The sequence below is a fragment of the Protopterus annectens genome, chromosome 2.part0 (genome assembly GCF_019279795.1).
Source record: "Protopterus annectens isolate FY-2018-M chromosome 2.part0, PAN1.0, whole genome shotgun sequence".
NCBI classification, from domain to species: Eukaryota; Metazoa; Chordata; order Ceratodontiformes; family Protopteridae; genus Protopterus; species Protopterus annectens.
This window is the reverse complement of record NC_056728.1, coordinates 1,944,120,138-1,944,147,566: the sequence shown is the minus strand read 5'-3', so window position 1 is coordinate 1,944,147,566 and position 27,429 is coordinate 1,944,120,138.

The window sequence follows — 27,429 nt, the reverse complement described above, 5'->3', positions numbered from 1 at the left end:
GAGGCACAGCAAAATAAAGGGCATAGTTTCTCCAAACTGAAGGGGTGGCGTAAGCCACAAAACTATAGGCTAAGCTTATAAATGCCCTCGGGCAGATAGCCTAGTATGAACCTATGAACCTATGAACCTATGAACTCAAAAAATAGCAGGTGACATAATGCTGACATCATATTTCCTGTAGGTGTGTACGACTAGAGATATAAGTCACCAAATTGTATGCAGACACATGACTTAGCTTTCTTTCATCTACATTTTACCCTCACCTAGGATGATGATCCAATGCACACAGAACATGAGGGGCTTCCATAATTGCCTTAGTGTGTAGTGTCATTTTAAGGGGATCTGCCTGGAATGACTTGCTCAGCAGATGTTAAGCTTTGCCAGAGATGGTCTTCATCTCTCACCCCTGGGATTTTCAGTACTGGCCAAGGCTGCTGACACCCTGACAGTGCATCTTTTAGGCAATATCTAGCGGGCAAACTTTCCAATGAGAACGCCATCTTCATACAACATCACAGCTATGCTGCTACACGCTAGAAATGGCAACACTAAACCTCACTCTGTGGAAGGTGTCCCCACCCTGGAATATGCAGTCATTTGTGCAGTCAAAGACACCTGGTTCATGGCTATGGACAGCACCACAGCCATGCTAGATTACACATAATTCCACATGTTGAGACCTCAAACTGATAGCGTGCAAGTTAGTAAAGGGGGTGTATGCATATAGATTTATATAAGGATAGATACACATCCAGATTTAGTGACACACTATGCATTCCTGGAGACACTGTAGGTGCTATTCACTGCTGGGATGGCATGGAATCAAGCCACTGACAGCTGCAGGAATGGCTCCATGAATCCAGACACTCATTGTGTGTATTTGCATGTATGTGCGTCTGTCAAGATCTATCAGTACACCATGGTTTGGGGTGACATTAAGTAACCACCAACTGTATTGGTTAGTTGTGCTGAAGCTCACTTGCCCGAAGGTTACTCCATGTCCTTAACTGCAATACCCTTGACCAGTGGCATGATATCTCCACAAGGAGAGGTGACATAGTGCTTCATGTATATCCCAATATGAGTGACTACTGCAGCCCACCACTGTAAGGTCCTCTTTGGTGAGATCTGAACACAGATCAGTCTCATTAAAACTATCAAACCTTACCCCCCTTAAAGACAATACAGAAATGTACTTTAACAAAGCAATGTATTTCCCCTATGAGATGGTTTACATAGCATGACTGCACCATCCCCTCAGATGGGATGGGCAAGTATGCAGAGCTCTACACCCATGCATTATGTAAGCAGTAGTACAACTGCATTGACTCAGATGTACCTGACAAGAGGAATAGGTTCATAGGTTCATAGGTTCATACTAGGCTATCTGCCCTAGGGCATTTATAAGCCTAGCCCAGAGTTTTGTGGCTTTCGCCACCCCTTTAGTTTGAAGGATGCTATGCCCATTATTTTGCTGTGCCTCTGTCAAGCAGTGACACTGAGGTAATCCCTGGGGTATACCTGCGATCTCCCATCCATTGGTCAAGATTTCTCTTGAACAAAGCCAGCGAGGTGCTCTGCCTCACATGTACCGGGATTTTGTTCCACAGCATAGGGAGTCTCTGGGTGATGAATCTGTCCCTCCAGCATGTCCTATTAATAACCGTGTTAAGATTTAAGTCTCTTGCCCTTGTAGTTCTGCTGGATTTAGATTTTTTGAGGTGAAGCATGTTCATTTATTCAGGGTTGGACATGGCCTTGTATGTCAGGCACAGGTCACCTCTGAGCAGACGGTAAGCGACTGAATAGAGCTGGAGTTCCTTCAGTCGGGCAGTATAAGACATATTTTTGAGTCCCTTTATCCTTTTGGTGAGGAACTTTTGGTGCCTTTCCAATTGCTGCAGGTGTCGGGTCAGATACATTCCGAATGGGGCATTGTACTCAATCATTGGTCTGATGAGTGATGAGTACAGGGGAACGATGACCTCCCTTGATCTAGATGTGAATCCCTTCATGATCAGGTGGGCAATGTAGAAGGTTTTCCTAACTACTTTGGCAACGTGAGTGTCAAACGAGAGGTTACTGTCAACCTGGGTCCCCTGATCCCTGATAACCTCTTCTGTGCTTAGTTGATTTCCATATATATGGTAGCTAGGGGTGATCTTGTTTTTCCTGAAGGGTATGACTATGCATTTTTTGGCATTTAACTTTAGGCCATGGCTCTTGCACCAGTTATCCATTTCTATGAGACCCTTCTGGAGGATATCTGTGTCTGTTGTGTTTTCGACTATGGTGCCCAGTTTACAGTCATCTGCAAACTTTGTCAGCCATAATCCTCCTGTGTTTGCTTGTACTTCTGAAAAGTAGATGCCAAACAAGAGTGGGACCAGGACTGAGCCCTGTGGGACACCACTTGTGACAGACTTGGAGTCTGACATGGCGCCAGCAACTCTGACCCTGTGGGTTCTGTCACTTAGCCAGTTTGCAACCCATCATGTGACGTATGGGTTTACATTTAAGCTGGTGAGTTTTTCAATGATACCCGAGTGGGGTATTGTATCGAAAGCCTTTGCCAGATCGAGGTAGGCTGTGTGGACTGCCTTGCCCTCATCAATGGCCTTGGTGACTGTTTCAAAAAAGTCAACCAAGTTTAAGAGGCATGATCTGCCCTTGACAAAGCCAAACTGGGTTGGATCCAATGTCTGCAAGTCCCCTATGTCTTTATTTATGAGTTCCATTATGATCCTCTCCATAGCTTTGCAGACCAGGCTTGTCAAGCTGATGGGACGGTAATTTCCAGGGTCGGTGGAGGCACCGTCTTTGTGAAGTGGGACCACAGTTGCCGTACGCCACTCCTTGGGTACGTATCCTGAGGTGAGGCTAAGAGTAAACAGCTGCCGTAACTGCGGGTTTAATTCCTCATTGAGTTCATGGAGCACACAACCGGGGACACCATCTGGTCCCATGGATGCTGTGTTTTTCACCTTGGAGAGAGCAGTTCTCACCTGAGCATTTGAGATGTTTGGGGGGCTACAATCCTCTGGTATAGATATCTCTCCTTTGTGGGGGGGGAATTTGCACTGAATCTGTTGGCCAGTATGTTGGCAATGTCTGTAGGTTCAGTGATTTTTACTTCATTTTGAACTAATTCTGAGCATATCTGGGAGTTCCTCCCAGGTTTCTAACATAGCTAAAAAATGCCTTATGATTGTCTTTTGAGTCCTTAGCGATTTTTCTCTCAAAATTTGCCTTGGATGATTTTATGAGAGATCTTAGTTTTTTACTTATAATGATCAAGGGTGTCTTCCCTTTTAAGGATTTTGCTCTATCTTGTAGTAGCTTCCTCCTTTTATTGTAGGGCTTGTTTATGGCTGGGGTCCACCAGACTGGACGCTTGCCTTTGGTACAAAGAGTCTTTGTTTTGTTTGGGATTGCCTGATCCATGCAGTCCTGGAGGTGCTGGTAGAAGGCATTTGTAAGTAATTCAGCGGTTTGAGTAATGGTTTCCGCTGGCTTGGGGGCCTTGAAAGAGACCACACCAGTCTTTAGAAGTGTGAAGTCGGCTTTTGAGAAGTTCTTCACTGTGGTCTTTTTTATCTGGGGTGGGGGCGGGATGTGGACTTCCAGTGAGATTAGTTTATGATCTGATCTCACCAATGAGGGGTATACTTCCGGTGTTGAACATTGTGCCCCCATGTGCTACAAATATGAGCTCCTCATGCCAAAGTAATCCTACCTGGTGGACAGCTGCCATTAGCATGCTGTACAATAAGAGATGGAGATTGCTGTGTGACAATTGGGGTGAGTGTGCCATCTAAAATGGAGGCACAACATCTTCAGCTAAAAAAAGCACATAGTGTTTGTGTGACGTTGTGTAGAAACAGTATGTGACAAAATCAGCCTCCCCACAAAGTAGAACCACAATGCATGGTGTAGTTACATATGTAACCTTAGAGGACAGGCCCAGATTGTCAGTGAACTCATACATAATAATACCACATATACTGGTTCTGTACACATGGCTAAACTGTTGTCCCACAGGTTTTGCGTCAACTTCACTCCCCTATCCCTACCACATGTGCCGCATGAAATTCTTACAACCTGTCCCATGCCTTCCATATCTACAAAGCAGGTCATAACTGTCCTGTCTATGGGGTATACACAGCATCTATTGGACATGCTAACATCCGAGGCTGCATCCTACATGGGATCCACCAAGAATTACTAACATCATTGGGAATTCCTTGCAATCATACTGTAACCACTGGCTGCATCCCTGCTGACTGGTCAACTGCAACTGTTATCCTCCTGCACAGAAGTGGTACTTCCACCAACCATTGGAACTATTGACCTATTTACCTAAGTAGCAATATCTGTAAGCCCATGGGGAAAATCATCATGGAGCTGATCAGCAAACATATATGTGATCTACAAACAGTTGACTGTACACAGTTTGGGTATCTGACAGGATGATCATGGCTGTTAAACATGGTGGACATGTCCGAGGCAGTCACCAATGATGTGGGTGTGGGGAGATCAGGGCATACTATCCCTAGATGTAGCCAAGCCATGTGACTATATCCCCCACTCAGGCATCATTGACAACATCACCCACATAAGCATCCATGGTAATATTATTATAGGGGTCACTAAGTGGCTCATTGATGGCACGCATACCCAAAATGGGGAAATCTGCCTGCAATAGCTGATCAGTGTGCAGTAGTGTTCAGCAAGGCTCAGTCAAGGGTCCTATACCACTTGGGATCCATTTCACCACAATACAAGCAAATACTTACTGTCTGTGGCTCACAATGTTGGCTAATGCCTACAAACTGTGAGACTCTGTGAATTATGTCAATATCCTACAAGAGAGTATTGATGAACAAATGCCTGTTGGCATACTGCTGGCCATAAACTCCATTGAAATATATATGTAATATAATTTCCATCGGTAACACTTATGTTACTACTAAGTAGCACATCAGTCGCAACATGTCATGTGCATACTCCGGGGTGATAGACCTGGGCACACAGACCTAGCCACACAATCGTATTCCTAATGCACCTGAGATCACCATGTCTCACCATTGGTAAGACAGGAATCATATGTCATAACTTTGGGCACAGTCACCTGAAAATGACATACTCATAACCTCCATGTACTCTTCCCTCAGCATGCCAATATGTGAGTGCAATGGCTATTTGATACTCTACCTTTCCAGCCACTACTGGCAATTGCACACAATACAATGGTCCCTCTCAAGGAAACTTCAGTTCTTCAGTATATGTCCAATGAGCTTCATCTGACATCATTGGTCATTGTAGCCTGTGGCATACAGACTACTCGGACATGATCTCTGCCTTGCACATGGGGCAATGTGTGACCCTGCTTTATTGGAAATGCTGCGTATCTGTAGGTGGCATGGTACATGCATTGCTCACTGTTAAGGACATTATCCTCGTATGTGACATTAGTAATACATGCTGGTGGGAGAGATCTGTCTAGCAGACACACCTTTGAAACAGAATTCTGCCTAATGGCAAACAGAGCACCTCAGTAGACCTCTTCGTCGACCATAAAGTTCAAAGATCCTATGATTCAATAAGCTGATGTAAAATGCTCTAACAGCCACATACACAAACCTGCCTTCATTGAGGATAGCACCAATTCCACTTACTGTTTACAGGACATAGCACAGCATACACACACACTGCAAGTTGACTGCGTGTAAATTAGAACATGTATAATTTTAATGGTGCACACTACAGATCAGAGTACATGACACACTGGTTACACCTCAAGTATGTTATTACTATCTCTTTAGGACATCTCATGCTTGATGACATCATTAGGCCTAGTTGTGGTCAGGCATTCAGAGGTCAATATCATCTGCTACAACCAAAATATAGCAAAATCCTACCTCATTATAAGTTACTGAGGTGATCATATTTATGTCATATGGAGACACACACACCAAGGGGACTGCAATGTGATTAGAACCCCTACCTAACTACTATTTTACACTATAGCTCACAATAGTTATCACGTGCCATGGCTTGAGTCTGACATTGCAATGGCAACTGGTAGTCTTAAGGTCGATGACATCAGCAGGCCTTGTAGAAGAGGGCAGTTTGGACACCGGCAACAACTTACAGGGTCAAAAAGTGCAGAATTATTGCAGTTTCAAAGTCAGTGTGGGATTCTTATTTGTTTTGCAAAGGATACATGCACACACACAAAGTAGGCTGCATTGAGATTAGAACCTCTCCCTAACTACTCTTATGCACTATTGAGCACAGTACTTATCACACTAGCCATAGCTGATGTCTGTTTTAGACATGGCTGCAGGCAAAGTACTTGTGGATTACACAAACTAGGCTTGTGTTGAACAGCATCTGTGGCATGCAGAGTGAAATTATTTCATAGTTATATCTGCATCTAGTAGCCTAGCTGTCAGATAACTGCTATTTATTCTAGTTATGTGGCTACAATTACCAGTCTGGCCATATGTGGTTGTTTGCATTTGGATGGGCATGCATAAGGACAAAAACAATGTGTTCTGTCCATTTGTGCATAAACAGCATTATACATTATACCATCTGTTCACCTATTGCTGATCCAGAAGGCACAGGGGTATGTAGATAAGTGCATTATCTACTATTGAGCCTTTACTTTGGATCCTTTGAGCAACATTATAGTTGTGCGATAGTGAAGTATTACTCACCATTAACAGGGTATGTAGGACAATACAGACATCTGCACACATATTTATATATATAACAGGGATGCAGATATGTATATAGAAATGTGTATGTGTATATATATATATATATATATATATATATATATATATATATATATATATATGTGTGTGTGTGTGTGTGTGTGTGTGTGTGTGTGTGTGTGTGTGTGTGTCTGTGTGTGTTATGTAGATATATGGGGAGAGACCTCAGATGTATGTTTTATATATAGCTATATATAGGTATATATAATAATATGTCTATTTGTATATTCATAGAGACAGATATACTATCTATGGGAGAGAGAAAAAGTGACAAACAGATATGTATACATAATTTATGTATGTATGTATGTATGTATGTATAAACATATCTATACATAATAGGTCATTTTGGGCAAGGGGTGACAGAATGTGTATACACAGTGGGATTGTCAGTAGTTATAAACTGACTCCAGGCCACACCTACCTGTACTCCAGTCTGTGATTTTGTATGTTACAGACAATGACATCTGTCCCTTTGTCTGCAGTACTGCACTTCACTGAAATTGTCCATGGTATTCTTCAGCTATCTGATTTAATTAATATGTGACAGAGGTTAGTAATGTTAAACCACACACAGACTAAAAGTCTGTCAAAAAACAACATAATACTACCTCACATGCAGAAAATGTGTATACTTCCAGAGAAGAAACATCAATGCTATCACCCATGCTAACTTCCCTAGTCCACTGAGCCCATTAAGCTGCCAGGCAGAGAGTAGTCATGCATCACATGATCAACAGCATCAATATGTACATTGTTATTCCTGCATTAAGTAAGACATATAATGTATGATCCTTTTTTATATTACTGCCCTGTGATTGCCTGGACTGCTGATATACCATTGATGAGTTACTCTTACAGCAGTTATATGGGAGCACTGCTGTGTTGGGGGGTGGGTGTACAATGTTGCATGATCTGCTATGATACATAGTAGTCCAAATATCATGTAACCCCTCTGTTTAACATCTCCCTTGACTGATGTAGTGAATATACTATGCATGAAGCCTAGTAACTATTAAAGGACACATGATAGTGGACTGGGTATCTGTAGTCCCATGTGGATGGTACTTTTGTCCAAATAACCCACTATATTTACTTCCATAAATGTAGCAGATCAATATGTACTATAGCATATCATACTAATCCTTACAAGTACAGTGAAGGTTAGAGACTTACTTTACAAATGCAGCAGATGACAGAACTGTAGTTCAGGGTTGACTCTTTGTGATGCAAGCAGTACACAGCCAATGCATAGATAGGTACAGGTTGTGTGGGTTGCCTGGCATCAACAGTTTTACTTTATGTATGCAAGTAGGAGTAAGGTTTCAGTTCCTAGGGCCCTAGGTTGTCAGTGAATGTGCTATGTGTTGTCTCTTAGCCAGTGCCAGGACATACTGAGCATGCCTACGTCTGCCTATAGGGACATCAGCAGGGGTTCCTCCTCTGAGTCCTCCTGTGACTATGGCTGTGGTGACCTAGGCACTGGTGGAGAGCTTTGTATCCCTTCCTTTTGCTGATACTACTGCAGCTGTTTCCACAGGATCATATTGTGTAGCATAGCAAATACTGTGAGCATATGTGCACATGTAGCTAGAGAGTACTGCAGGGCTCCAACAGATATACTGAGGCACTGGAACAGAGACTTCAGAAGCCCAAACACATGCTCTGTGATGTTCCTAGTTTGTGAATGTGCCTCATTATGGTGTTCATCCATGGGTGTGTGCTCATTTCTGATGGGTGTCATCATCCATGGTCCCATGGCATAGCCAGCATACCCCAGTAAATGGTCATGTGGAATGTCCCCCCCCTAGCAAACATCTGGTACAGCTGTGATGTGTGCCAGATATGGGAGTTGTGATAACTGCTAGGGCTGCCAGGACACACATTCAGGATAATCTCCCGGGCATTGCACATGACCTGGCAGTTGATGGAGTGGTACTATTTGTTGTTGACGTAGATTTGATCCCCTTCACTGGGTGATGCCTTGATGTGTACATGAGTGCAATCTATGGCATCCAGTACTTCAGGGTAGAGTGCTAGATGGTAGAAGTGTTGCATATTGCTGGCCCTCATCTCAGAGGTGAGGGGAAAAGATATGTTCTCATGGGCATGTGGTAGCATGGCATCCAGGAACATGTGGAATATCCTGGATGCAGATGCCTGTGAGACCCCCCCCCCATCATGTCCCTAGGTTGCCTTTGGAAAGTGCCTGTAGCTAGTATCCTAAGGGCTACACATTACTTTGTTTCCACTGTGATGGGTTCCTCTCTGTAGGCTCTGGGTCTGAGTTGAGTGCGGCAGAGCTCAGTAATTCCTGTAGTATGTCCCTATCCACCCTGTAGTGCTCTACAATTTCCAGCTAATGTAGCTCCTGGAAGGTTACCCAGGTCCTGAACACTCCTTTCCTTCTCTATCTAGGCCTATTTTCAGCAGCACCAGCAGCATTAACTTCAGCCCCTTGCACATATAGATATAGCAGACCTGCGGCAGCCACTAGCATTACCTCAGTTAAAATTCCCAAGTCTGTACTCCAATGGTCCAGAGTATTGGGAGAAAATCAGAATGTAGGGTGCATGCGTACTTTATACAGCTCTGCTGTAGGTGCAGGATGTGTGACTGGCTAACTATGATGCATTTTACCTGCCTGGAATATGATTAACATAATTTAATGGCCCTATTTCAGTGCAGTATGCCACGCACAGTGCCAAGCCGTGCAGCATAGCTTATACAAAGGTCAAAATTCGAATTGAATACATCCAGTTTTGAGAACATGTTCAGCCAAGGGCCATATCATGCAGACATGCACACCAAAGCTTAAAAGAGCTTAGAAGTGAGGAGACTCACCTCCCTAATGTCAGCTACATCCTGTGTAAACATCAACATGGTGTAAGACTTACACGAAGAGGATATGAGGACATTATTACTCTTTTCTGCTATTCAATAACCCCACCAGATTTGTATACTTAAACATGTTGACAGCCTAGAAGCTACACACTTCATAGCCCTATCACCTTAGCAAAAGCAGAAATGCACCACTGTAGGGCCCCCATGCAAGCTCCTATAATACATTTTTGTCACATACTATAAACTTCTTTTTTTTCCCTATTTTTTTTTTCTGTTAAGATTATTTGCGCACCGTGGAGCATAGTACAAACATGCAGAGATTATTAAAAAAATAATAATTTATTCCCCTTTAATTTTCTGACATATAGACTAATAGTTTTGATCATATATGTATATGGGCTCATATATGTATGTGGTCTTACATTTTCAGGGGGTGTATGTCCACATTTCTACACATTTACTCCCCCTTTTGTCTGTCTAGACTTCTGTATGTGGAATATTTCCACGTACACTATGGACACTGAGAAGTTGCCTTTCTGCATGTTGAATAGCTCTGTCTGCCTCATTTGTGTGAGATTCACCTGCTTGTGAGGCGATTTGCATGCCACGGAAGTTTCCATGTTTGCGCATATGTGCGTTCCCCTAAGCAGCACTGAATCTAAAAATGTTTATGCCCATGTAAGCAGAGTGGAACTATGCCTACATGAAAAAAAACTCTTGTAGGCTTTATTGAATTGAATTGCTCCTAATATCTTTTCAAGTTATATCCACGATGGCAAGAATATAGCTACTTTTCATGGAATGTTAATGGTTATCACCTGCCATGGGTTTTTTGCAATTATTTAGAATACAAACTTAATTTTATTTTAAAATATAAATCATCTTGGCCACAAAGCATCAGAAGCTGTTGAAATGTTGATTCTCTATATTTTTTCACAATATTACAAAAAGTAAGAATAAAGGATTAACAGATTTTTTTTCATAAAGAGTTGGACTTTCAGTTTGAAGGAAACGAAGGAGAAGGAAGGCATATCATAACCAAGGTCACAAAGTTACTTTATCAAGCATTCATAATATTCCTTCTGAGACTGATCAGGGCTGAGATGTCATTCTATGTACATCAAAATGATTGGAATGATGTGTGAATATATGGAGTTAATTACATCCCCACACACATTTCCCCTGTTTTTCTCATAGAATTCACTTGTTCTCCCACAGACATAAGATACTTATTAAAAACAAATACAGAGTCCTGCTTATTCTTTTGGAGTTATTTCAGTTGTCATCATCATCTTCTTTTGGCTGTTCCCATTAGGGGTCGCCATAGCAGATCACCTGTTTCCATTTCTTCCTGTCCTCTGCATCTTGCTCTGTCACACCAACCATCTGCATGTCCTCTCTCACCACATCCATAAACTTTATCTTAGGCCTTCCTCTTTTCCTGTTACCTGGTAGCTTCATCGTTAGCATCTTTTTCCCAATATACTCAGCATCCCTCCTCAGCACATGTCCAAACCAACGTAATCGTGCCTCTCTGGATTTGTCTCCAAACCTTCCAACCTGGGCTGACCCCCTAATATACTTATTCCTAATCATGTCCACCCTCCTCACACCCAGTGCAAATCTTAACATCTTTAACTCTGCCACATCCAGCTCAAACTCCTGCCTTTTTGTTAATGCCACTGTCTCCAACCCATATAACATAGCTGGTCTCACTACCCTCTTGTAGACCTTCCCTTTCACTCTTACAGGTAGTCGTCTGTCACAAATCACTCCTGACTCTCTTCTCCACCCACTCCATCCTGCCTGTACTCTCTTCTTCACCTCTCTTCCACACTCACCGTTACTCTGAACTATTGACCCCAAGTATTTAAACTCATCCACCTTTGCCACCTCTACGCCTTGCATCCTCACCATTCCTCTATCCTCCCTTTCATTCACACACACATATATTCTGTCTTAGTCCTGCTGACCTTCATTCCACTTCTCTCTAGAGCATATCTCCATCACTCCAGGGTCTCCTCCACCTTTTCCCTACTCTCACTACAGATCACAATGTCATCTGCAAACATCATAGTCCATGGGGACTCCTGTCTGATCTCGTCTGTCAACCTATCCATCACCATTGCAAATAAGAAAGGGCTTAGAGCTGATCCTTGATGTAACCCCACCTCCACCTTAAACTCATACGTCACTCCCACCGCAGACCTCACCGCTGTCACACTACCCTCGTACATATCCTGTACTACTCTTACATACTTTTCTGACACTCCTGACTTCCTCATACAATACCACAACTCCTCTCTAGGCACCCTGTCATATGCTTTCTCTAAGTCTACAAACACACAATGCAACTCCTTCTGACATTCTCTGTACTTCTCCATCAACACTCTCAGAGCAAAGATCGCATCTGTAGTGCTCTTTCCCGGCATGAAACCATACTGCTGATCACTAATCATCACGTCCCTTCTTAACCTTGCTTCCACTACACTTTCCCATAACTTCATGTTGTGACTGATCAATTTAATGCCTCTGTAGTTACTACAGCTCTGCACATCACCCTTATTCTTAAAAATCGGTACCAAAACACTTTTTCTCCATTCCTCAGGCTTCCTCAAACTTTTCAAGATTTCATTAAACAATCTGGTTAAAAACTCCACTGCCATTTCACCTAAACACCTCCATGCTTCCACAGGTATGTCATCTGGGCCAACAGCCTTTCCATTCTTCATTCTCTTCATAGCTATCCTTACTTCCTCCTTGCTAATCCATTGTACTTCATACCTACATCATCCAACCTTCTCTCCTTCTCATTCTCTTCATTCATCAACCCCTCAAAGTACTCTTTCCATCTCCTCAACACACTCTCCTCGCTTGTGAGTATGTTTCTCTCATTATCCTTTATCACCTTTACCTGCTGCACATCTTTCCTAGCTCGGTCCCTCTGTCTAGCCAATCAGTAAAAGTCCTTTTCTCCCTCCTTAGTGTCCAACCTTTCATGCAACTCTTCATATGCCTTATCCTTAGCCTTCGCCACCTCTCTCTTTGCCATGCACTTCATCTCCTTATACTCCTGTCTACTTTCTTCATCTCTCTGACAATCCCACTTCTTCTTTGCCAACCTCTTTCTCTGTATACTCTCCTGTACTTCCTCATTCCACCACCATGTCTCCTTGTCGTCCTTCCTCTGTCCAGATGTCACACCAAGCACTTTTCTAGCCATCTCCCTTACTAGCTCTGCTGTAGTTACCCAGCTATTTGGTAACTCTTCACTGCCACCCAGTGCCTGCCTTAACTCATCCCTGAGCTCCACCTCACAATTACCCTTTTTCAATTTCCACCAATTGATCCTTGGTGCTGCCCTCACACTCCTCCTCCTCTTCTTGATCACCAACGTCATCCTACAAACCACCATCCTATGCTGCCTAACTACACATTCTCCAGTCACCACTTTACAGTCTCCAATCTCCTTCAAACGGGCCCTCCTACATAAGATATAATCCACCTCTTCCTCCACTCTTGTATGTCACCCTATGCTCCTCCCTCTTGTTAAAATACGTATTCACCACAGCCATGTCCATCCTTTTCGCAAAATCCACTACCATCTGATCTTCTGTATTCCTTTGTTTAACACCATACCTAACCATCACTTCCTCATCCCCTCTGTTCCCTTCACCAACATGCCCATTGAAATCTGCTCCAATCACCACTCTCTCACCCTTGGGTACAGTCATCGCCACTTCATCCAATTCACTCCAAAGTTTTTCTTTCTCATCCATTGCACACCCAACTTGTGGAGCATATGCACTAACAACATTCATCATTACACGATCAATTTCCATCTTCATAAACATCACTCTGTCAGACACTCTTTTCACCTCCAAAACACTTTTCGCATACTGTTCCTTCAGAATAACTCCTACGCCATTTCTCCTCCCATCCACATCATGATAAAACGATTTGAACCCACCGCCGATTCACCTAGCCTTACTCCCCTTCCATCTGGTCTCTTGCACACACAATATACCAACCTTCCTTCTGTCCATCATATCAGCTAGCTCTCTCCCTATACCAGTCATGCTACCAACATTCAAAGTTCCGACCCTCACTACCACAGTCTTAGACTTATATCTGATAATGACCCTCAAATACTTATCACATCCTTCATGGGGACAAATAACCAAATGCCAGGGGGCACAATTCACATTTTTAAATGGGGTGAATTTAGTATTGCTTCAGCAACTATCTTTAATAGAGGTGAAGCCTAAACCAAGTTATGTATTAGTTGGTTTTGTTATTCACAATGCAGAAAGAATCTTGGTGGGGAAGTATTCAGGAAACTGTAGTACAAGGTGCCCACCTGCTTCCTGCAGGTGTGCACTGTACAATACATGTTTCTAATTCAGAGACTCCTGTTGCTCTACCGTAGCATCAAGTGGCAGGTTAGCATCACTATAACAGTCTGTCTCACATTACTACATGCAAATGAGTCAGTCCAGTGGCAAGATTAATGCTTGAAGGGTTTGACTTTTCCAACTTCCATCAGAAGGTTATGGGTTTCACATTTTCAGCTGTATGGTAGAGACACACAGTTGACACTTTTCTAGTATATCTTTGATTGAATCAATCCTAAGACTGTTCATCACTGTATACAGAGAAAGGCATGTCTATGAATGTTTCTTTCCTCAGCTATATGAGCACTAAGGCATTTCTACAGGTGTAATTTTAATTTGTATTTGTTGGCTAACTCATAAGTAAATTGATGATACCTAGTCTACCACAAATATATATATATATATATATATATATATATATATATATATATATATATAGAGAGCGAGAGAGAGAGAGATTATTAACACAGAGAGACACAGACACCCCCCCACACACACACACGCACATTTATAAATGCATTACCTTAAATACTATATTGTCACACGATGTTGGTTATCTTTTAATGTACTGTAGCTGAATCTGTTAAGAAGGTCTTCTTTGTTTCATCCTTTCATTTACTTTTGACTAACTACAGTACTGGCACAGTTCCCTACCCTACTTTGTTTATATCATAGCTGCCTCATGACTGAGCCTACCCTGAACATAAATTTTATTCAGTATGCATTCTTACTCACATGATGTATTTGTATTTGTATTGACTCTAAAATTTCTTTATCTGGAAGATTAAGCTTTGTTCCACAGTGTGGCTTAATTGCAACATGAAAGAAAATGCCAATAAGAGAAATCTGGGCATGAATGAATTTACTGATATCGCTCCCTTAAAAACATTTGAAATTTCAGCAGAGGAAGAGGATTTTTGCATTTACAAACTGAGAAACACAAGCTCAAAGGGATGTCATTGGCCAGATGTATACATCCGAAAGGAATTGGTGATGAATAATTTAAATTATACCCGACTCTGCATTTTAATTTTATTTGATTACTGTGGAATGCTTTTAAATTCTAGTTGAAAACTATTAGATGCAATTCATTTTACGTAATAAAATTCTCTAACAACAAAGCAAATATGAAAACACCAGAACACGGTGAGTCTAATGGCAGCTAATGGTTTTGAACTCTTGTCAAGCTGTTAATTATTTTAATAAATTGTAGTTCATGATTAGCACTTAAGGGCTATAACTTTAACAACCATTGATCTTGTTTTTGTTTGTGCCTCTTAACACACAGATGGACAGTGTTAGGGCTGTTTGCATTATTTCCAACCAACACCTTATATTCCATTCTGCTTTTAGCTTTGTTATTTTCTTATATTCCATCTTCTTTTGAGCAAATGTGAAATAAGTCCAGTTATAAAATGATATGTTATTACTATTCAAAACTGTGCATGCTAATTGGTCAGCCCAACCAGCATGCCCATTGTAATTCAAGTATGTACCAAAATAAAAAAAGTCCAGTTGCTGAAGTACCATTGTTCAGCCAGACTTTCTTCTCTTCGTATTTGCTACAGAGGCATACTACTCAGTTGTCCAGATTTTTACAGAATGTCCATATTTTGGCCTCATATCAACAAACACTGAAGAATAAGGAAACAACCTGGAGAAACACCATGGTGCTGTTATACAAAGACATCATTTAAGAAACGTAAGCAATGGCTTTCTCAAATAATGTCATTGTATAATAGCAATAACCAACTCATGGGTGTAGGTATATGATGATTTACCAAAGTTGGCTTTGTTTAATAACTCAGGCTTCACACTCTTGATTAAACCACAGCAACAGTGGGTAAACCCCCAATATACCAACACCCACATCTGAGTTATTGCTTAATGAACAGCTGTTTCAATGCATTCAACGTCCCTGTATTTCTGAATACAATTCACTATATACAAATACAAATGCATGAAAATTAGGGGTGTGTAATTGATTAAAATATTGTAATATCCTAGTCTCAAAAATGTACAAACAGTGTTTTGTCTATTTTACTGTAGTCCTACATCAAATCAGGGCATTTGGTCACAGTTGCTTCATGATATGTTTTTGTATATTAATTAGTATTTAGGTAAGCTAAATGCATTTCAAAAATAATACTGTATGTTTTTCTGCCTTTTATTCACTGACACAACTAAGAAATACTCAGATGAAACAGCAGCGGTAAGCATTTGTAGCTTGAAAGGAGCTTAGAAGTATACTCGGGTTTTTACAATACAGTTTTCAGAATTGTTCATTCATTCATTCATTCATTCTATATAATAGTGGAATCCTGAAGTCAAAGCACACTATGTATTTTTATGTGCTGCCTTTGATACCATTTGAAAAATATATTTATTGCTGATTTGATTCAGCTTATCCAAACACTACTCTTTCAAGTTTCAGATAAGGTGTGATATATCTCATTGTTTTCTTCATTAGATAGCCAAGTCAACTTCTTATGCATAAAGGGGAATGCTCCCAGTTATTATACTCCCATATCCCTATGGGGGTCTATATCACTTAATCAAAATACACATTCATGGAATACGTATCCATTGAACACAAAACAGCAAAAATCATTTCGGCGAACATCAGACTTTTTCCCAGTGTTAGGGAGCACTTGGCCATCACCACAACTTTGCCCTTTACCACACTGTAGTGTGACCTCAGAGTTGGTATATATAGTTGGGGGGTGGGGTGAAGCCTCCCATTTGGGTGGTTATGATTTAGTGTGGTATGTGTTCTGGAGTGCTAGCAGGTGAGTGGTTCCTAACCCTGCAAAAAAGTCTGAGGTTCGCTGAAATTATTTTTGTTGTTTAGTATTAGATGAATATATATTTGACAAATACATATTTTGATTAAGTGATATATACCCTCTCTGTGACAATAATGATATCATATCTTGATGTGCTTGTCTTGTTCACAAAGTTCTGAGTATATCATTTATCACATGACTATTTAATAGCTGTGATTTTTCTTAATCAACACATCACATCTTGTCTTACCACATGTTTTGTCACTGTTTTAGTTCTTGATGGGGGGTAACCCCAAAAGGCCCATTACCTGTGGGCACAAATGTTGCACTTCAAGCTTGTTTCCAGCACTGATGTTTCTATCTCTGTGACCTTAGAGCAACCATCTGATTGTTGTAGTGCCAAAAGTTTATAATATATATTAAGAGTTCCCAATAACTTACCTGGTCAGATAACACAGGCTGTTAAGCAGTTATGAACAAAGTCAGTATAATCAGATTTACTAAAAATACGTTTTTGCAATTCAACCTAAATTCATAGGCATACAAAGAATCTTTCTGTCATCATGATTCTTACTTTATGTGCTTATGTTCTGTGTAAAAGCAAGGCCTAATTAATCTGTTAAACATTTAAACGTTTAACAAACCAGAAAAAAAAAATATTTACTTGTAGTAGAAAGGCTATCCTTTCTTTTTAAGACATGCCCACAAAAAAAAAAAAAAAAAAATTCAGATTCTCTCAGTAATATATTTACAGCAGTATATTTCCATTCTCAAAACCAGCTTTTCCGTAGATAAACTGACACAGCTGATAAAAATGGGAACAATCCAACAACTTTGTTATAGCACTGTTTAATTTACATCAAGTCATGACCACCAGATCTGATTCTTTACTTATATTAATGTCACTGTTGAATCATACCAGTATCAACATATGGTCATTCAGTATGTGATCTGGAAAGGAGAAAATAATCCAGTTTTGAAATAATGTCATTTATATCTATATATATTTATATATATATATATATATATATATATATATATATATATATGTATGTATGTATTCATATATTGTATTCGATTAATTTTGTAGCTGCTCCACTATCCCTATTTTATTTTATAAATTATTTCCCTGTAATGAGTTTTGGCATTGAAGGAAACGTTGAGTATGCATAAAATACGAAGACATACTTGAAAAAAACAACTTAGATTATTTGTTCAAAAGAAGCCAAAATACACACATCTAAAAATGTACATATAAGATAACTAAGCACAAAAAAAAAAAAAAAAAAACCTAAGCATTTTTCTCTTATATTAATGCAAAAGTATGACATTTTCAGCAGACAGTTTCTTCACAGATAAAACTGTTTTTACAGGAAATTGCATTTATCTGCCAAGACACCAAATCATTCTGCAGCAATACAGAAAAATACAATTGTTTTAGCACACTGTCGCCATTATTACTAAGTTACAGGGAACACAATAATGTCAAATAAAATGATCTTTGTGGAGGCAAAACAGGGACTTCAAAGTTAACTCCTCTATACTTCACAGACTTTACCACATAGAAATAGGAAACACAGAAGAAAGGAACTTTGAGGGTCTCTGGGTTAGCACTTGGTTAATGTTGTTTAATGAGACATATAAGAACAACCTGACAATACAGTTCCAGCAATATACGTCTCAAGTTACTTCAAGGTATCTTCTCTTTAGAAAATGTAATGGTATAGGGACTGCTCCAGGGTATTTATAAGTTGTGGGTTTTATTTCTAATTCAGAAATAGCTGTATTATGCAATAGCATTCTTCAAGGAATTGCCTCTTGAGAAAATACACTGAATTAAGGACAGCTCCCAGGTTGTTTATAAGTTTTGGATTTTATTTCTAATTCATAAATAATTGTTTTATGCAATAACATATTTCAAGGCATCTCCTCTTGAGAACATGTACTAAATTAAGGAATGCTTCTAGGGTGCATATAACTTGTGGGTTTTCTTTATAATTCAGAAATAACTGTACTGTACAATGACATATGCCAAGGCATTTTCTCTTGAGAACATGTACTAAGTTAGGGTCTGATCCCAGGATGTTTATAAGTTGTAGGACATTTCTAATTCAGATTTACCTTAACATTCAAGTTAATTTACAAATAAAAGTTAACAACATACAAATCAATGAATAAAGCAATATAAATAATTAAAATTGACTGAATGAATAGGAAGTAGATTCTATAGGAAAGACCCTTGATAGGTAAAGGAATGACAGATGGAGGTGCTAAGAGTGAATTAGAAAATGGGTGAACTGTACATAAGTACTCTCCAACAGGGTAGTAGTGTACAAGTAATGCCCGCTGAAAAACGAGTCTGCCGCTTCACAGCAGCATATCAAGCCGCTTTGGAGCTCATACTGAGAAAATGGAATGGTTGCCATTATTTTTCACTCAATAAGCAGCTCTTTTGCTGGTTAGTGAGTGTAAGATAAAATAAAAGTAAAAAAAGTGTGTGAAAGTGTTTGTGTATGAAAGTGCATGTGTGTATGTGTGTGAGAAAGAGATCGGTTAGCTACTATTTTACACTGGCCAAGCAGTGCTTCTGCTGTTTAGTGAGTGTAAAATAAAGTGTTTGTATGTGAAAGAGAGAGAAAGTATATTCATGTATGAATGTAAGAAAGAGAGAGAGATGATCGTCTGTATGTGTGTTTGTGTTGTTGTCTGCATGTGTGAGTGAATGCGTGCATGAAAGCAGAAGACAGAGAATGTGTGTGTGTGTGTGTGTGTGTGTGTGTGTGTGTGTGTGTGTGTGTGTGTGTGTGTGTGTGTGTGTGTGTGTGTTTGGAAATCTGAGAACTAAATTCAAAAAGGATAGGTACAAGCATTAAGGCCTGAAGGACACCACTGGTCGCTTTCTTATTTTATTAGTAAACCAAGATGGAAGTTTCACTGAACTTGGTCAGTGTGTCTACGCTGTTGAGAAAACTGCACTGCTGCCTATGTCACTGATGTTTCTACTATTTTAAATTTTCTTGAAGAAGCAGAACATGACAAGAAGATGATATTCTGTTTGGTAGCATGTAGTAATATGCTGTACTTAGTAGGTACTTGTCTTTCTAGTCTGCGGTGAGATCAGGATAATCGCAAGTTTTCATAACAAGGATGTGGATGCCACAGCTCATTCCCTACCCTACAGGATACATCAACTCTTTGAGCACCAGCTATTGCATAATAACTGGTACTAGAATCTGTTGAAGTTTTGGATTTGTGCAAACATGCTTGCACGTGTGTGTGTGTGTGTGTGTGTGTGTGTGTGTGTGTGTGTGTGTGTGTGTGTGTGTGTGTGTGTGTGAAAGAGAGAGAAACTGAAGAGTGAGAGCGATCCAGCGATCCCTGGCAGCATCACATACAATCTTTGTGTACCTCTCCACCACACCTTTCGGCACAAAAAGTCTGGACAGAGCTGCAAATAATGGACTAACAAAGGGCTGAAAATAGGAATGGATTTTTAAATATTGCTCTTATAAACTTAGAAAGTTGCTAGAACAACAGGGTTTTCATTAGCATTATTTTTTTCTGAAGCAGAGCTGTATGTGAGAGTGAGTGCATGAGATGACTACTGGCAGCAGCAGTAAAGAGGTTTACAAACCTTTGCACCTATCAGCTGAAGAAATCTGGATAAAGCCTAAAATAAAGGTTGAAGCAAAGCCTGTGAAATAGAACCTTAATTATTGCTCTTATAAAATTCCAAAGCTGCTAAAGTAAAGGATTTAAGTTAGCATGAATTTTCTTAAGGAAAAAAGTCTGAAGCTGAAATGTATGTCATTATTTAGTAATTTCAATCCCCAGTGACTGCCAATCAAAGGGATTAGGAGTAAGGGACCAAAAAATAAAGTAAATAACCTGCTTATTTTTTAAATGTTATATTTTGGCTGTAAAATACTTCCTCCAACACCCTTGACATATACTACAGCAACTTTGGAACTTTAAGCGGAGGAACTATTTTACATCAAAAATATACTAAAAAATGTATAGAAATAAAAAAAATATATATATATATATATATATATATATATATATATATATATATATATATAAAGTAAAACACAATGATTTTACAGAGAGCCGATTTTCTAAGCACAATAATGCCCTCAAGGGTATGTGTTAATGTTTAATTAACACCCTTCCAAGGGTGTAGAGGCACTCTGCATAACACCGCTTGGTGGGCGTTAATTACACATTAACACACACCCTTTCAGGCATTATTGCTTGCTTATGAAACTACAAGGAAGTTGTCTGATCCTGAGTGCAGAGTCCATGTAGAATTACATGGTTCTACTTTATTCCCGCAAAAGCTGAATCGGTCGAATACAATTTGCGCGACACATAACGAGCAAAACGCGAGTACATCGAATGCACTAAACTGTGAAAGTCGAAATATCGAATTTGCAAAGTTGGCCTGTCTGCGGAATAGCTCCGTATGGTAAGTGTGCGATAGTTACGGACCGTAGGGTTAGGGTGCAGGTTAAGGTAAGTGCATAGATAGGTAATGTATGTAAGGTTTAGTGTAGGGTTTTGTTAAGTGTATGTGTGTGGAATATTTAGTTTGTTTGGGTATAGCTCAGTAGGGTAAGTGTGCGGTAGTTATGGACCTTAGGGTAAGGGAGTGTTTAAGGATAGTGCATAGATAGTTGTGTATGTAGGGTTTAGTGTAGGGTTAGAAGTAGGGTTTTGGTCCTTTACGTTAGGGTTAGAAGTAGGGTTTTGGTTAGTGTGTGTATGTGTTGTTTTTTACTGTGTTTCGGTAGGTAGTATATTGCAGGTGGTGGGGATGGCCAACTATGAGAGATTGAGATTTTGAATGTCGCGGTTTAGTGCATTTGACATATTTGCGTTTCGCTCGTTATGGTTCGTGCAAATTGTATTTGACCGATTCAGCTTTCGCAGGAATAAAGTAGACCCGAATTACATAGCTGTAGAAGGTCCTTTAAATACAGTGGGGGGGGGCTGTGAAGAGCAATGTAGATCATAATAAGGATCCTGTAAATGATCCGATGTCTAACAGGGAGCTAGTGTAAATCACACAAGACTGGAGTAATGTGATGTTAGCATCAGACTCCTGCCAAAAGTTTGGCAGCAGAGTTTTACACAGGTTGGAAGCATGAAATATCAGAACCCCAGTTTGCCAACTCAGAAGTAATTGTACTATACAATAACATATTTTAATGTATCTTCTCTGAAAATGGAGATTAATAGGCAGCAGCTTCATTTATAGGCTGATAGGTAAGTACTAGTCTAGCTGTCCTATCGCACCATTCTAAGAATAGCCAATTTTCTTTTGATGTTTGAATTAACTTATCCCATTTGGTGTTATATTGGTCTTGCCCATTCCCATGATCAATAATTGTATATAAACCCTAGTGAGAATAATATGGATCATACCCAACCATAGATAATCTGAAGGGGTCCAGGCATGGCATAAAGCATTTAGGAGCTTCCTCTGACCATTAGTAGTACAGGGGATAAGTCCTGAAATGTTCTGTTTCTCATCCCTAAATCCAAGTTGTATTTGAATATGGACAGGAATGAGTTTTGTTTTATATGGATGTTCCACAGCAGCCGCAGTATTCTCTGTGAGATAAACCTGACTCTCCAAACCATTCTGCTGATGTTGCGGAAGAGGCTTAGATCCCTAGACTAAGTATTTCTGATGCCGTTTAACTTGCTGATGTACATTAAACCCAGCAGTATTTGATTGGTAGATTCCTTGTATGGCAGACACAGGTCACATCTTAGAAATATGTGGAATACTGAGTATAGTGACATAGCTTTGAGTTGGACTATGTAAGACATATAGTTTATGCTTTCTTTCCTTTTACTAAAGTATCTCCAGTTGTTGCCTGTGTCTGGTCAGACACATGACAAAGGAGGCATTATACTAAAATGACTGGCCTAATTAAGGCTGAGTAAAAGGGGTACAATGACCTATCTAGATCTAGATACAATCCATTTGTTTATAACCTGTGCAATATAGAAGAAACTTTCTTATGAGAATGGACACATGTCGGTCAAAATCTAGGTCACTGTCCACTTAACTTTCCAAATCCCAACTGGGTCAACTCTTAGGGATGGATTGTCAATGTAGTATATACACAGGGGTAAATGACTTCCCAATGCATATAATGCATTTTTTGCCATTTAGTTTTAGTCCATGATTTTAGCACCATGTATTTATTCGGGACAAACCTTCCTGTAGGATGGCTAGGTCATTTGGGGATTCAGTGACTGCTCTTAGCTTGCAGTCATCTGCAAACTTAGTCAGCCACAACCCTTTGGTGTAAGTGTTTACTTCAGAGAAGTAAATGCAAAACAGGGGAGGTCCTAGCACAGAACGCAGGGGGACTTCACTGGCAGCTGGTCTCTTTAAGGAGGTTGCTTTCTCTTTTTACTTAAGACAAAAAATGAAATAAAATAGTGTATCCATATCCAGCTAGACATTAGCACTGAAGATATAATATTAGTATTGCTGCTGAATGTATATTAGCAATGGTGATGAATAGAACATAATCTATGCCTCCTTAAGTTCAGCCCAATTTATCTTCACTAAAAAGAAGACAGACCTGATAAAAAGAGTGAAAGATGCAGAGCTTGGTATATGGTAACCATCTAGTATTGTGTCACTGAAAATCACTAATTATTTGGCATGTTTTGATGTAATGCTATGCTAGTTTACAAAAAGACAGCATTGTGTAGGTAATTGTTTCAGACAAATCTGAATATTTTACATGCAACTTATCAGATCACTTAAACTTACAAATTTGCTGAATGCTTCAGAATACGTATACATTACACATAACTTCTGAAATCATTGTCCATTAAGCTGAAAAAAGAGAAGTAAAAACCAATGAACATAAATCAGAAAACCAGTATCATATAATATTACTGATATTCAGAATGACACAAACGATTGTTTACTTCTGGCACATGTCAAGTACTGCTGGCTCACAAATAATATATGCAGCTCTTGCAAAGGTTGTAAGCATTTCCTCAATTAGAACAATATTTCACTGCTTTAAGTCTGCAGTCTGATGACTCAAGACAGCATACTGAAAAGCTGCAATTAGGTGACTGAATCAGCTGGTCCAGTAGGAAATTGCTTTATTGATTTTTTTTTTTTACCTGAACGTTCGCACTTACAGACGTAAGCCATGTATATATGATTCTGTCTGTCTATTTAGATAGATAGACAGATTGCAGATTCACTAATCCACATACACTTCATCATCCACAAATAGTCTAAGCTTAGTTCGCTGAAAAAAAACAACATTGCATATAGGGGTAAGCCATCCTGCAACCCCCAAACACACTGATAATTATATATACCTATGCTGAGATCTCAAAACAGTAGGGATAGGGGAAAATTCCACTCCCACACTCTGTAGCAATAACAAATAATGGCATTCTTAGATGAGCCATCCATTCAACAAAACAATGCAACCTAGCTAAATGTTTGATGTAACGAATGTAGGATCAGACACGTGAAACACATGCACAGACTCAGGTATACATATATCGAGGGTGTGAATACATGATTATATTAGTAATGGATGAAAGATTATGGTGCATAATACAAAAATATCATCAAAAACCTTTCAAACATTTACGTTATCAAAAACTCAAAATCATACAGAAGTTTGAAAAAGAAAAAAAAATTCCTGTTTATAAACTAAAACACTTCCAAAATACCATACCCTAATTTGCCTGAATAATAGTAAAGCGTTACAGAAAGAGGTTTTCTAAAGTAAAGTTAGGGTTAGAGATAGGGGCAGGGTTTAGGGTAAGAATTAGCAGGCATTACTATGGTGGTATGGGGGAGCACCACTTAGTAATGTCTGCTAACACTAACCCTAACAATAACCCTACCCAGGCCCTAACCCTATCCCTAGACCTTTCCTTAGAAAAATATTTTCCATACCACTGCCACTAAACAAGACTACTAAGACACAGACTACTTATACACACACACACACACACACACACACACACACACACACACACACACACACACACACACACACACACACACACACTCACACACACCCTAATACAAACCCAGTTACCAGTTTCAGGAATCAGTTTTTATGAACACACTATCACCAGCCTTAAAAAGGTTGCAAAAAGAGACCTCACACAAGTTAATAGTTTTCAAAAATCACAGTTTGTTTTCATCTTTAAACACATCCCTGGTTAGTCAGATACAGTCAATGAATTCAGAGATGGAGTCTTGAAAAACATAAAAAGTTTAATTAAGACCTGACGGACTATGAATTGAACTATGCCTTTATAAGATTGCAATCAAGAAAAGTGGAATTCTTTGCAGATGCCAATTACAATAATGGCCAGGTGAGAAGTAAAAGGAAATGATCCAATATTAGATCAATTTTGTGTCAACCTGACATATCTTCTGAGTCTTCTGTATAGTCCAGTACACATACTGTTTTGGAGGTGCCCCCAAAGTAAAAAAAAAATACTTTTCCAGATCCAAGCCATATCATTAGGTTGGGTGCAAACATCATAAGCCCAGGAATGGAGGCACCCGTGACACTGAACTTTCTGGAGATCTTGACAGAGGTGTAGAAAATGAGCACTTATGTATACATTTGACTGGCTTTGACATAAGTGAAGCTAATGAAGCTTTGCTGGACAAGGGTTTAAATTTTGCCCTTAGTTTTTTGTAGACTTACCTGAAGTGGTCCACAATATTCAATCGTTCTCTAGGATTTTAAATTTAATATATTGTTGTAATTCAAGAGGTGATGAGGGTTCATATAAAAGCTGACAATACTTCTGTTTTTAAACTTCCAGCCATCATATCACACAGTAGCCAGAGCATTTTAACAGTCAGTTCTACATGATTTATATCTTAACCATAGACATACATATTTAGGAATTTTGGTCATAATCTCACACTAGCTAAAAGATCTGCTCTGAATGATTTAAAGACTCAACAAAATGTGATAGTGATGAGTGCTGACAAAGGTGGGTGAGTTGTGTTATGGAGTAAAAAGGCTATAAACTGGTAACTTACAAAAAGTTAAATGATTTAAAAACATATGTGAATCAGGAATTGGATCCAGCAATTATTTTTTTTTAAAATCTATTGATTCTTTTGTGAATAAAATGGTTGTTAATCTGGTTGTACTCAATGAAGTTAGAAATCAGTTGGTGGATAATATACAATAAGTTAAAGGTTTTATTTATTACCCAAAATTCACAAACAGGTTAATCCAGTTCTGTGTAGACTGATTGTTTTGGGAATGGACTCTCTTACTGAACCCATTTCCGAGTTTTTTAATTTTATTTGAAACCTCTTTTGGTATATGTCAGGAACAGACTATGTGATACTACTGAGTTTTTGTCATTGATGGATGATGTACAGGTATCCATCATGATGCAGTTATACACTTTAGATAAGGAAAACCTTCATGCATCTATACCCATTCTAGGGGTATCTGGATTATGACATATTGGTTAGACATGACAGAACTATATATTATTCACAATTCAATTAATTTTGCTGAACCTTATTTCTGTTGTGTTGAAAATTAATGTTAAACATTTTGATGGCAAATACTTTTTATAGTTAAGGGTTACTGGAATGGGGTCTACGTTTGCACCTATAAATACTGACTTATATGTTTTTTTGACACTGTTTATTTATTATATGGATCATATTTTTTTCCGTTCACATTTGGTTATTTGAAGACATTTCTTGGATGAGTTTTGGGTTTTTGGGATGGCAATGTGAATGAGTTCATGTCATTTCAACATTATTTTAATGACAAATATGGGGCTTAAATGTATGGCCAAGTGTAATTTGTTCAATATTGAATTTTTTTTAGATGTTTCAGTGACAAAATTGTTGGATGGTACCATTGTTTCTGCTTTATATTGTAAAACCTTTAATACATTTTTTGTTGCATGCATCTAGCTGTCATCCCTCTTTTAAAACTAAAAATATACCTTAGTCACAGACTTTAAAGATTAGACGTATTTGTAATAATGAAAAAGAATGAGACTGAGCGACATCTGATATTAGCAATATATACTTTGTAACAGGATACATTGTGTTAACGCTCTAAATGCTAAAAGTAAGACAGCTGCTCAAACCAAACAAAATCTGTTGTTATAGAGGGAACAAAAGAAGACTGATGGCTCTGAATGTTTGAGGTTTGTTACCACTTAAGGCAATAATCTATTGAAAATTAGGGATGCTATCGATAAATATTGGCCCATATTAGGTTCTATAGTAATATACAACCACAAAAATGCTGCTACTCATGTAGAATGGGAAATACTATTGCTAATTGTCTGTCTGGTTTTAAAGATCCATATGTTGACATTTCTTGAAAGCTTTTTGGGTGTGAAACCTTTTAGATGTTCCACTTCTGGCAACTGCATTTTTTGCAAACACAAAAACCAAGTCATTCTATTCCATTAATGCATATAGGGTTTTTGATATTCATGATTTTATCACATTTTCAGCTGAATGGGTTATTTATTTAGCTACCTCTAAATGTGGGGCTTTTGATGTTTGGTAGCCATGTAAAATGTTTAAACAGCATTTATTCTTTC